This window comes from Nannobrachium achirus, assembly GCF_963921795.1.
Source record: "Nannobrachium achirus genome assembly, chromosome: 15".
NCBI classification, from domain to species: Eukaryota; Metazoa; Chordata; class Actinopteri; order Myctophiformes; family Myctophidae; genus Nannobrachium; species Nannobrachium achirus.
This window is the reverse complement of record NC_137822.1, coordinates 39,322,279-39,334,761: the sequence shown is the minus strand read 5'-3', so window position 1 is coordinate 39,334,761 and position 12,483 is coordinate 39,322,279.

The window sequence follows — 12,483 nt, the reverse complement described above, 5'->3', positions numbered from 1 at the left end:
TGCATTTACGAGCGCCTACTTTGAAGATTATGACATTTTCAACTACAGAGTGAATTGTCTAATCAAAACATAACTTGCAACACTCCGTTTGGAAGAAGCAATATGCAATCATTTCACAAAATAAATAGCATACATGAGAGAGACAAGGGTATCATCTGGGTATTGAAAACCACAAGGGATGTGTCCATGACGTGTACTATAAGGCCAACTTAAATTTCCAATGCTAGCACTTTTTACTCATTGATGCAGTATATTATGGTATGTTCATGTTGTGGGTTGTATATTGCAATGGCAGTAATATCACATTAAAAATGAACATCAAACTAATGGGACAGGTTAATAGAACATCCCTAACTTGGTGGCATGGCATATCTCAGGGGTAGAGAAACCACTAATTAGAGCACGGTGGAGTCCCAGGGTTACTAGTTCGAATCCGGGTCCCTAGCGCAGGGGTTTTCAAAGTGAGTGACGGGGCACCCTGGGGTCCCGCGACGGCAGTCCAGGGGTACCGCGAGATAATTTGAATAATTTGAATGTTTGGAATCGCGAGTTAATGTTTGGAATTTATTTGGGAATTTATTTGGAAATGTATTTAGTATAATTTAAGTACCCAGTTATTTTCAGTCAGTTCTAACCAAATTATCTTGTTTCCCTCGCAACATAATCGCTACAATGCTATAAATATAAGGTGCTGGGAGTGAAGATTAGGAATATAATGTAGGGGTGGCTCGGAAGAAAAAAATATTTATAGGGATGTCCGAGCCAAAAAAGTTTGGGAACTCCTGCCCGGCTAGCGTATACAAGAAGCAAGGTCTGACTATACTGCACATATTCAGCAAAGCCTTTCCCAGAGACAAATTAATACCCAACATGGTTTTAAAAAGGCATATTAAAGTCAAGAGGGAAGTAACGCATTCATTTTGGCTAACTGTCATGTTTGCTGTAAAAATTATCATTTTGCACTGAAATGGTGCATACATTGCATATACATATTGTAATATACAATATGTAATCGGACCTGCTTTTAGTCCAGGATTGGTAATGTCATGGTATGTGTTTCAAAACCCTTCTTCCAACAAAGTGGAAATATTTCAGTCCATTTTATAGGGGCTTTTTATTACAAAATTAAGCAATGAATTCTGCAACTGGACATACCAAACAATTCACAATATTCATTATTCTACAGCAGCTTTCTGGAGTTACTTGGTCAACTTCTCTTCAACTTACAACTATGTCATTCTCCTTGGCCCAATTGGGTTTTTAACAGTGAATGCAATCTGAATGCCATCCACACTACACTTAATTCAGAATGTCAACTACTGTTAAGGCTGTCACCATCAGACTGTATTAGACTTTGAGGCTTCTTAATAAAAAATATACGGGTCAGATGATTATATATCAGGGGTAGGCAATCTTAGGCACAGGTGCCAACATTGGCACAGGGGAGGGCGATCACCGGCACACTGGCAGAAGTTAAGGCATTCACAAATAGTGATTTTTAGTATTTGAATTATTTGACCTCAAACCATGAAGAAATATATATATATTTTTAAAGACAAAAAAAGATCTAATGATCGTTATAACAATGTCCTGCCAATCAAAATATGTCAAAATATTTGTCATTAAAATGTATGTTGACATGGCACACTGACACTCTAGAAAAGAAAAACATGGCACATTTCAAAAAAGTTGCTGACCTCTGTTATATATATATATATATATATATATATATATATATATATATATATATATTCTTAGCTCAATCAGAGCTGTAGTAATCTAGTCTAATGCTATCTAATCTAAAGCTCAGGCATGTGATTGGCAAAGGACAAAAAAATGGAAAGTAACTAGAAATATCTAGCACAATAAAAAACAATAAAAACACAGTATCAGTGAATTCTAGGCGATCAGGTCAAAAAAGCAGTAATTCCTGCGTAATCAGGAAAAATCACATGCCTGATTAAGCTATCGAATACAGTAGATGAGGTAGGCTTTGTGATTCATGGTTGCTGCTGCATCCTTCTTCCTCACCAAATTATTCACTACTCAGAGCATAAAGACCGGATGGCATGAGCTTTTCAATGATCTTGATAAGGCGATCCTTGTGATCCCTGGTGAGTTCAATGATCATGGTGGTGATGGAGGTGGTGGCTCCCACTGCAGTGGTGATCAGACCAGGGATGAGGAGGGGAGGGAAGAAGATACCAGCCACCGAGAGGCCGCCTCCAATTGCGGAAACGGCCCCGCCGCCAACCTTGGTGCCGTTGACAGCCTTCACATAGTGAGTGACATCTTGGAGGAGAGTATCTGTCTCTCCGAGGGCACACTTAAAAGCAGCAAGCTGCTCCGTATTGAGACTGCCGGGCTTTACTGCTTTCAGCGCATCCTTAAACTCGATGACTTCATTCTGAGTTGGACTTCCATTGACCAGAGCGTTGATAGCAAATCCCATTTCGACTCCTCCGGCGATGACGCCGAGGGCTCCACCCACAGTACCGACCACCTTCCCAGCCGTTGACAGTACCTGGCAAAAAAAGATGGGACGAGGATCAGAAAGGAAGGAAATATTACAGCATTCAAACGTCAGGAGTAACTTAAGACTTCTCGGTAAGTAATAGAAAGGATGAGGTGGCAATAGAGCTGTGAAGTCATGTGACCCACTGGACCCAGTGGCAAATTTTCCCCATTCATTTCCTCATCTACGTTTTGAAAAACGTCTATAAAAACATTCTAGGCAGCGAAACAAGACCATATTTACATATGTTAATCCTGACCAAAGGCCGGTTTGATAGATACCAAATGTTTGCATAAAAAAAAAGGATTTTTAACCAGGTTGATTTAATGCAAACATTTGGCATCTATCAAACAGGCTTTTGCTCAGGATTAACATATGTAAATATGGGGTTGCAAAATGAACGGTTTTGGACATGCAAGGTTTCCATGTGACAAGAACAATACATTTATTATACAAGTTTGAATGATATACGTTTATGTATACATTGTGTTACAGATGACACCAGTTGGGTGGTGCAGCATAGCATCTGACTTTGGCAGGTTGCTGACATGACAATTGAATGCTGAACATTACCTGAGCCATTACCTGAGCCAGGAGCCTCCACACCTCAGGTCTAACCAGATCCAGGTCTAACCAGGTTTGCAGCCTGTGTTTATGCTCAGAGAGCGCTACATATATTGACGGGGTATGTTGAATTTGTATTTGATATGGGGTCAAGCATTGTCAACCATGGCCTAATTGTTTGCTATGCTTCACAGAGCCTCCAGGTCTGACCAGCTCCAGGTCTAACCATGCAGATTCACAACCTGTGTTAATGCTCAGAGAGCGCTACATATATATATATTTTTTTTTTCAAAATAGTTTTTTATTGGATATACCATACATTATACGTAATGTTATGTTACACCCTTTTTTTTTTAAAGAGACATTGCACACAGCAGGACAACCATCACTCAACATTACAAGACATATCAACAACATAACATACAATGACAACTTAAAAGGACAAAACAAAACAACGCAAAACAAAACAAGACAAAACAAAAATGTGGGTCACATCATGGGTCACAGTTAGGGGTGTAACGATATAGTAACTGTATCGAAATATCGTTTTTAACTTAAAAAATCGAAGTAGATCGAAATGAAAACAGCTAAAATCGTATCGTTTTATTTTGTATCGGATCGAATCGGCAGTGCAAAGAATCGATTGTATCGATACTACCTACTTGTCCATTGTATTTAGCATTTTTAAGAAGAACATTTTTAAAGGAAGGGTTTAATTACTTTTCCTTTCTATATAGCTACACTGGTCTATCGATAAATGTGTGTAATCTCTGGGTTCATGTCAAGGTGCAGGTTTGTCAATATACAATGTCCAGGTATTTCGCAGATATTCACTGTGTTTACTTATTTATATCCATAATAATACATGTTTCCCTTAAAAACCTGCACTATCCACACCTTTCACACAGATTAATTTTTTTTGCTAAATAGTTACTATATTGATTTTAAATCATTGAATCGAATCGTACCGTATCGCCATGAATGAACCAATATTGTCCATGTATCGTATCGTCAACCATGTATCGTGATATGTATCGAATCGCTATTCAAATGTATCGTTACACCCCTAGTCACAGTCCATCAGCGAGAGAGCTACATATATTGACGGGGTATGTTTTATTTGTATTTGATATAATATAATGCATTGTTTGTAATGAGCTGTAATGAATGTCTTTATTGAGGTTAACCAGATGTATCTATATTATAGGACAAGAACCATTCACTGTTTTTCCCACGTGCCAGATATATACTGTGTAGGTTATAGTTGTGACTGGGTTTTCATATCCATATACTGTGTAGGTTATAGTTGTGACTGGGTTTTCATATCCATATACTGTGTAGGTTATAGTTGTGACTGGGTTTTCATATCCATATACTGTGTAGGTTATAGTTGTGACTGGGTTTTCATATCCATATACTGTGTAGGTTATAGTTGTGACTGGGTTTTCATATCCATATACTGTGTAGGTTATAGTTGTGACTGGGTTTTCGTATCCATATACTGGGCTTGTTGCAATATTAGGGTTGAGAACAAAGACATACTGGGCGTCTGGGCCATTCTTCCTTTTTGATTTGTTTGCTGTGATTATTTGAATTACTTTATTTATTTGAATTACTTTATTTACTCTAATTACTTTTGTTACTTTATTTGAGTTTTGCGTGTTTATGATTTGATTTGTTTTCGTTTGCAATGTTTATTTAGGTTAAAGGCTCCAGTAGGCCCTTACGCTCGGACCCCATAAAAGTACTTATGTCCTTTATTGAGACCATTAGGTCGCAGTTTAGTATCAAAACCTCCACCGGCCGTCCGTCCGGCCGTCCGTCCGTCCGAGATAAGCGACCAACGGTCGCTTATCTCCCGATTAGGGAGTCTTACTGGTAGATTACTGACTAACCCCTCTTCCCTTCTGTATTTTAACTATTTACTATTTTGCTACTTGTTATAATAAGACGTGACACTTTTGATACATCAGCCTCTGGTTCTGTTCATTCTGAACCCGTACCTAATTGGGGAACCTTAACTTGTTCATTTACCTTGTCAAGTATATACAGTATTATGGTTAATGTGTTTAGAGAATCCTTCGCTCCCATATGTGAGGGTGGCGTTGTCAGTACATAATTGACCCCTTGCTACAAACAGTACAAAGCTACTGTAGGTTTCCACCGCATTCCATTCCATTTCATTCAATTGTGGCTGGGGGTTCTGGTGTTTAAAGTTATGTGTGCCTTGCCCTGTAATCCCTCTAGCTTTCACGGGGAAACGAGTTTGTTCTCGCTCTCTCGCTCGCTCTCTCCCCCACCTTAGGAGCCGCGAGAGTGACTCATTTCTGGATTGCAGACAGACAAACAGCACACGCGCGCACGCACGCACGCTCGTGCAGTATACATAAAGCACTTGTGGGTGTGAAGGGCCAGCACAGAACAGGCAGAAATCTTCAAACTGTCTGAGGCCCCCAAAACGAAAGGGAATTGATACACATATATGTATATCAATTTGGGAGCCCTCAAAAGTTCTTAAATATAAATAATCACACACAAGAAATCTATCCATTCCATGCACCCTGTAAGGTAATATAGCCTATATGACATCACTGGACATGAAGGAACAGCTTTGGGTATTTAGGGCCATTGTTATCCGTTCTCACCTTTCTAGAGCCACTCTTTTCAAATTTTAATGAGCTAATATACCAAAGTCTTTGTGCTTCACTGTCACAGATTCTCAACCTTTGTCTCACAGGCAGCCTTCAATTATATTTCAATTCATAGCTACTTCAATTATTGCCAATAAAACAAACTAAACATGCCATCTTAAAGAAGCCCCAGTAAACATGTTGAAATTGTTTTAAGTTAAACATTTCATGTTAAGGCCCCCCTTTTTTACAGTTCTTTATATTCATCTCGACGTGGGCCCACTTTAACTGTCTGCCAGGGGGGCCCCCAAATGAAATTGAATATAATGTACATATACCGGTATCAATATATGTAGATATCTCAATTTGGTAACCCTCAAAATTGCATACATAAGTCCAAAGCTACATCGTCGGGGGGGAGGGGGGCCCTCTTCAAACTGTCTGGGCCCCCAAAACGAAAAGGAATTGATACACATATGTCAATTCGGGGGCCCTTAAAACTTTTGAATATAAATATTTTCACACAGATTTTAGGGCCCCCAAATTGATATACATATACATGAATTAATTCCCTTTCATTTTAGGAGCCCCCAGACAGTTTGAATACACATTGATACATTTTTCACAGACATGTAGGACTTGGGTAATCAGGGCCTTTGTTCTCTGGTCTCACCTTTAGGAGCCAAGTTCTTTTCAGATTCTAATGAGCTAAATTGTCCAAAGCACTTGTGTTTCATGTTAACCCATTCAACTGTTCTCTGTTCAACAGCTCAACTGGGGTACATAGCCTACATACCCATGTTGGTAAAACAAAAATAATAATACAAATAAAATAAAAAATATCATCTCATGAGGCCCCCAGGCTGTGTGGGGCCCCAGGCGGCTGCATAGTTTGCCTGTATGGTAAGCACGGCCCTGATGACTGCTCAGCGCAAGAGGACATGATAACACACACACAGCTGTTTGCAACGCGACCGAGTATTTCCCGGTGAATCTGTGCGCAACGGTGGGGGCTTGGGAGTGTGTGGGGGACACGAACCACTGACTATTGCTGATGATGGAGAGGTTATATAGCTTAGCTAACATTATGTTCAGGGCCGTGCTTAGCGATTTGGAGGCCCCAGGCAAACCCCAGTTTGAGGCCCCTGGGTCGGGAGCCATATGCGGGTCGCGGACCAATTTCTAGGGGTCGCGAATAAATACTCCCTTATGTTTTGTTTCCTATATTTTAGCTTTTAATTATTTGAATATATATATATATATATTTTTTAATAACACAAGTTTAATAGCCTATAAACTCTAGCACTTTTTCAAAAGAATTCCAGAGAAAATAATAAGAGAAGGAGGGAGAAAACAGGGGTTGAGTGTTTTACTCAGGGACACTGCAACACATTGCTAACCTGGCCTGGAATCGTACCTGTGACAACCAGGGATCTGGTTCCCTTGGCAGGCTCACTAACCACTCAGCTATGGATGGCCACAATGTTTGACATATAGAAGATAAAGAATGAGCTTTAACTTCTCTCACCAGAAGCAACTTACACAGGACAGGTAAAGTAATAAGAATAAGAATACTGAGTTAAACATTACATTACATGACCATGTTAACAGCCTTTTGTTAAGGGCCCTTTTACTATTTATATATGAGGGTATTGAGAGCTTGAGTTTGAGAGCTGGTGGGGCACCAAATGAATTTGGGGGCCCTCAAAACGTTAAATATAAATATATACAGTATAAATCTTGTTTATATTTTTAAGGAGACTAAAGTAACTTGTGACATTAAAGCTCTTTTCAGATAATCAGAGCCCATTGTTGCAGCGACAGGCCAACTTCTTTCAGGTGGTAATTAGCTGCATGTCTGTGGCAGAAATGTCATCTAAGGATGGTTGCTTCATGTTAAATAACACACTTCAGCTCAAGTTTCATACACTATTAAACCTATGAATTGAATCAGTGTTATTACTTATAGTGTTTTAAAAAAACGTAATTATAATAAGAATAAGAATAACTTTTAAGTGCATGTTTTGCAGTGGTTTTCAAAGACAAAGTTTGTCTCACAGGACAGTCAGTGGGTTAAGGCTATACATATCCATTCGAAGTTAAACACATACATTACATGACTATGTTAAGGGCCTTTTTACTGTTTATTTATATTTGACGATAACTCATGGAGCCCCCTGGGTGTTTCTGTTTGAGAGATTGAGCCCAAATGGATATATTTGGGCCCCTCAAAATGTTAAATATAAATAAACAGTATACAAACTATGCGTGCCATCTTTAAGAAGCCCCAGTAAACCCTGTGAAAGTATTTCAAGTTAAACATCACATTTCATGTTAAGGCCCTTTTTACCCTTCTTTTATATTGATCTCATCCCGGGCCCCACTTCAAACTATCTGGGGCCCCCAAAATGAAATGGAATTGATGCACATATATTATATGTATATATAAATATGGGGGCCCTCAAAACTTTTTTTAAATATAAATATATACACACACTTTAGAAATAATGTATCCATTCCCTGCATCGATCCTTCTTAAAGTTAAAGTAATGTACGTGACATCACAGAACAGACACAAAAGAACCGCTTGGGTAATCAGGACCATTGTTCTCTGGTCACACCTTTGAGAGCCACGCTCTTTTCAGATTCTAATGAGCTAATGTTAACCCTCACCCTCACTTCAACTGTTCTCTGCATGTCTCACAGTTGAGAGCTCAACTGGGGCCCCCTGATGGCCATGTTGGTTAAAAAATAAAATAATAATAATAATCTCATGAGGCCCCCAGGCTGTGAGGGGCCCCAGGCGGCTGCCTATTTTGCCTGTATGGTAAGCACGGCCCTGCCAACAGGGATCATATTGTTGTAGAATGTAGTACTAGTACTATCCACTAGAGTGTGCCCAACGATAATCTCCTAGAGTCTGGACTAGCGAGTGGACAGCAGTAGACCCATAATGGCGGCGCCCATTGGCGGCCATTATGTCTCCCGGTCCGCCGAACGGGAGCTATAAAACACAATCCGAACGTCGTGCGCACGCCATTTACACTCGTTTTTGCTCTTGAGTGACCAATCTGTCAGTCCAGCCATTTTTTTCCGAATGAAAATCGGTCTAAATATGGTAAAGTTTGATAAGAAAAACGTCAACATTCAATGCTGTAAAAAGGCCCATTCTATGTTATGGCCGAACGACTTCCGGGTTACGTCATCGATGATGTCACTTCCTTCGAATATGTAACTTTAGACTAAAATTAAGCTAGAAAGGTCATTTATAGCTCAAAAAATGTCAAAAAAATACCAAAATGATCAGAAAATGATCCCCAACGTTTGGCGATCTGGCTGCCTCACCCTCCTCAAAATGGCGATGGAAGGCGATTTGGCTGTGAACTAGTTAAGTGTGCCTGCCATGCAATGGCAAAACACTTATTGTAATCTGCCATACTTAAATACATAAGTAAGTAATGTTCTGCCAAAATTTCGGCACATAATAACTGCCGCACAGTTTACGACACCCCCACAATATATACATCAAAACGTGAGGCTCGGCCGGGAATGCATTTCTTTTCTAGTTCTACCTAATTTCCCAGCCAATGAAGACAGCTACACGCCATTGGTGTTTGGTGGGAGTTAGTGAAGTTTTCTGTATGTAATGTTGCTGAATGTTAATTAAAAGTTCTTTCTACTGGTTATTTCCACAGACCACCACAGGGAGAGGTCTACGGTATCGAGAGAAATCTCCTCCAAAATATATTCGACGTCAGAGGAACAGCGAGAGATGGATGAGGGACATGGAATGTCTACAAGGATGCAACCTGTAGTGAAGTTGTACAGGATAGGTATGTACTGTTTTATTTACTAGAGATGCAACGATTGCAATATTCGTTGCCAGTTCCCGGCTTTCCATTTAACTCATACAGTGCCAGGCGACTTTTAGAGCAACTTTCTCACTATGGGCTTCCCTGCCAAGCGACTTTGGACCCCAAAAAATGTAGTAGGCATGATAGAAATCGCGAAATTGCATGTTTAACCCCCATAGCAACCCCATCTATCAAACATGGCAGCCATCTTTGTTTACATTTTAGGAAAACATAATGGCTATTATCTCAAGAATGCCTGAACGGAATTCCAATCTTTTTTTGTTTGTTTGAAAGCTGTGAACAGCCTGCACAAACATGGTGCATGATCTGTGCATGGGTGTGCATGATCTGTGCACTACAAATTACATGGAAGTCTATGGAGAGGGCTGGCACTAATGCCACTCGAGGGCATTTTTAATTGGCAGTAAGTGAGTTAATATAGGAACAATAATTATAATTGTGGGCTCGCTGAACGTATGTTATCTTCATTATTCATTTATTTATTAGTGTGGTTGCCCAACAGGGCAACACACTATAGTCCTGGTAGACTTTATTAAGCGTGCCTGCCATGCAATGGCAAAACACTTATTGTAATCCGCCTTCTTCCTATTGGCTGAGCTTTAAACAGCTATAACTCCAGTTTGCTGCATGTAACCCCCCGGCTCCACCAGGCGCGTCGAGCGTCGCGTCAACGTCAACGCTGGGAACGCTCCCGTTTTAATCAATGAAGGGTGCTCCACTGCCGACGGTAACGTCAACGTCGGACGCTCCGGTGACGGCGTCCAAACTCGAAAATTGCCCCGGTTCAATTTTTTGACGGCTTCCACAACGTCCAGTCATGTATAAAATATGAATAAATGCATTGTAGGCTATATTTAAATGTAGGCTATAGGTCTATACTGTACGTGCGTATCTGCTGTTGGCTATCCATATCTATCAAGGGTGACTAGATATGTCCCAAAAAGTAATTACAGTAATCTACTTTGATAAAATTATGTAGGCCTACAACAGGCTATAATGATGACAAAATAAAGTGGTCACATTCGTTCACATTCAGGTCACAAATAGTTTTATTCCTGTTTGAAAGTGATTTTCATGTAGTTTTGGAAATGGGCTATATTGGCCATAGAATGAATACCTCACAGTCACAGCTGCTGCGCTGCGGTGGAGCCTGTCTGACGTCAATGTGACGGCGTCAAGACGCAGAGCAACGCGACGCCGCCAGTGGAGCCCTGGGGTTACCGTTTCGAAAACTTGGTGTGTGTACTTAGACGGCCAATAGGGACAAGCTGTAATTGCTAAGCCCTGCCCTCTCTGTCTTCCTTTTGGCTGAGCTTTAAACAGCTATTACTCCAGTTTGCAGCATGGTACCGTCTCGAAACCTGGTGGGTGGTCCAACAGACCTAACGGCTAACCACTAATGCTAACCGCTACTTAGACTAATGCTAAAATGCTAATGCTAACGATAAAATGCTGATGTTAATGTTAAAATTTTTAATGCTAATGTTAAAAATCCTAAAAATGCTAATGCTAAAAATGCTAATTTTCAAAATGCTATTGCTAATGTTAAAAATGCTAATGCTAAACAATGCACACACTTAGCGACCTGCAGGTGTTGAACCCCTGAAACAGGGGAGAATATAATGTGTGTGTGAAAAAACACAGACAGGTCTTTTCTCATTCAAGTGGTTGTATTGAATCAAATCACAAACAAATAAACAGCTTCACCACCAGATCACTATAGTTACAAAACCAGAACCAGGGAAGTGTGCAGGTATCAACCCTCCTAGCTGCTTTCATACATTGCATTTATACTCTTATCATGAATTATCACATGAATTATAACTGCTTTTAACTTAATACATTTTACCTCTTATCATGAATTATAACTGCTTTTAACTTCAATAACTCTTTGTACATTAACTCTGCAGCCACACTGAGGCACCACTCCACATGTCGCGATCCTAAACTACATAGCTGTATCTAATTTCATTGACTGACATCATCAGATAGCAACGTGCAGAAGCCGCAGCCCGCACCACGCTAGCTTAGCTACACTAGCTTAGCATCAGCTCATGTAAATACTTTGTGGCCACAGTGAGAAAACACCACCGACAGTCAATGTAATTTCCTTATCAAAACACAGAATGCAGGGCTAGCATGCAATAGCAAATATCCATTAGATACCAATTATTTACCTGAAACAGGGGAGAATATAATGTGTGTATGAAACAACACAGACACGTCTTTTCTCATTCAAGTTAGGGGTGGGCGATATGGCGATAATTATCGTCTCGGCGATACAGCTTTGCCACGATATGCCTTTTCAGATTATCGTTTCTCTTGTGATACAAACAGTCATACAGAAAAGGTTCTGGATACAGCGAGTGCACGTTCTATGAGTCGCTGCTCTATTGCTTAATTTATACTTCTATAGTACGGTGGTGTAATTCACCAAAAAGAACAGATCTACAAGCTAACAACGTGTCGCGGCTCAACGTGTCATATGGCTTGAGGATCTGTCCCTTTGCTTTCACGGCCCGCCCCCGGGCAGCACGCAGACAGGCAACGAGTGTCTGACTGACCGGAGCACCGAGCAGCACGGCACACTGGTCCACGACCACGATTTAGTTTCACTTTCACGGGACTTTATAAAGCAGTGATGCAGCTTGCCCTGCATTCTTTGAAGCATATTTTTAATAATGGATGCATTAAACTAACAGGACGCAAACTACTTTATCCGTCCTGCTATCGCTATCAGCCATCTCACTGCAAACTGCTGAGCTGTGTGTGTGTGTGTGTGTGTGTGTGTGTGCGTGCGCTGGAGTGGAGTGGAGTCCACAGCTGTGTGTTCTGGCAGTATTGATGAGGTGATTTAGATCGCCTTGTAAATGCATGCTTCTGTTTTTATTAACTACAA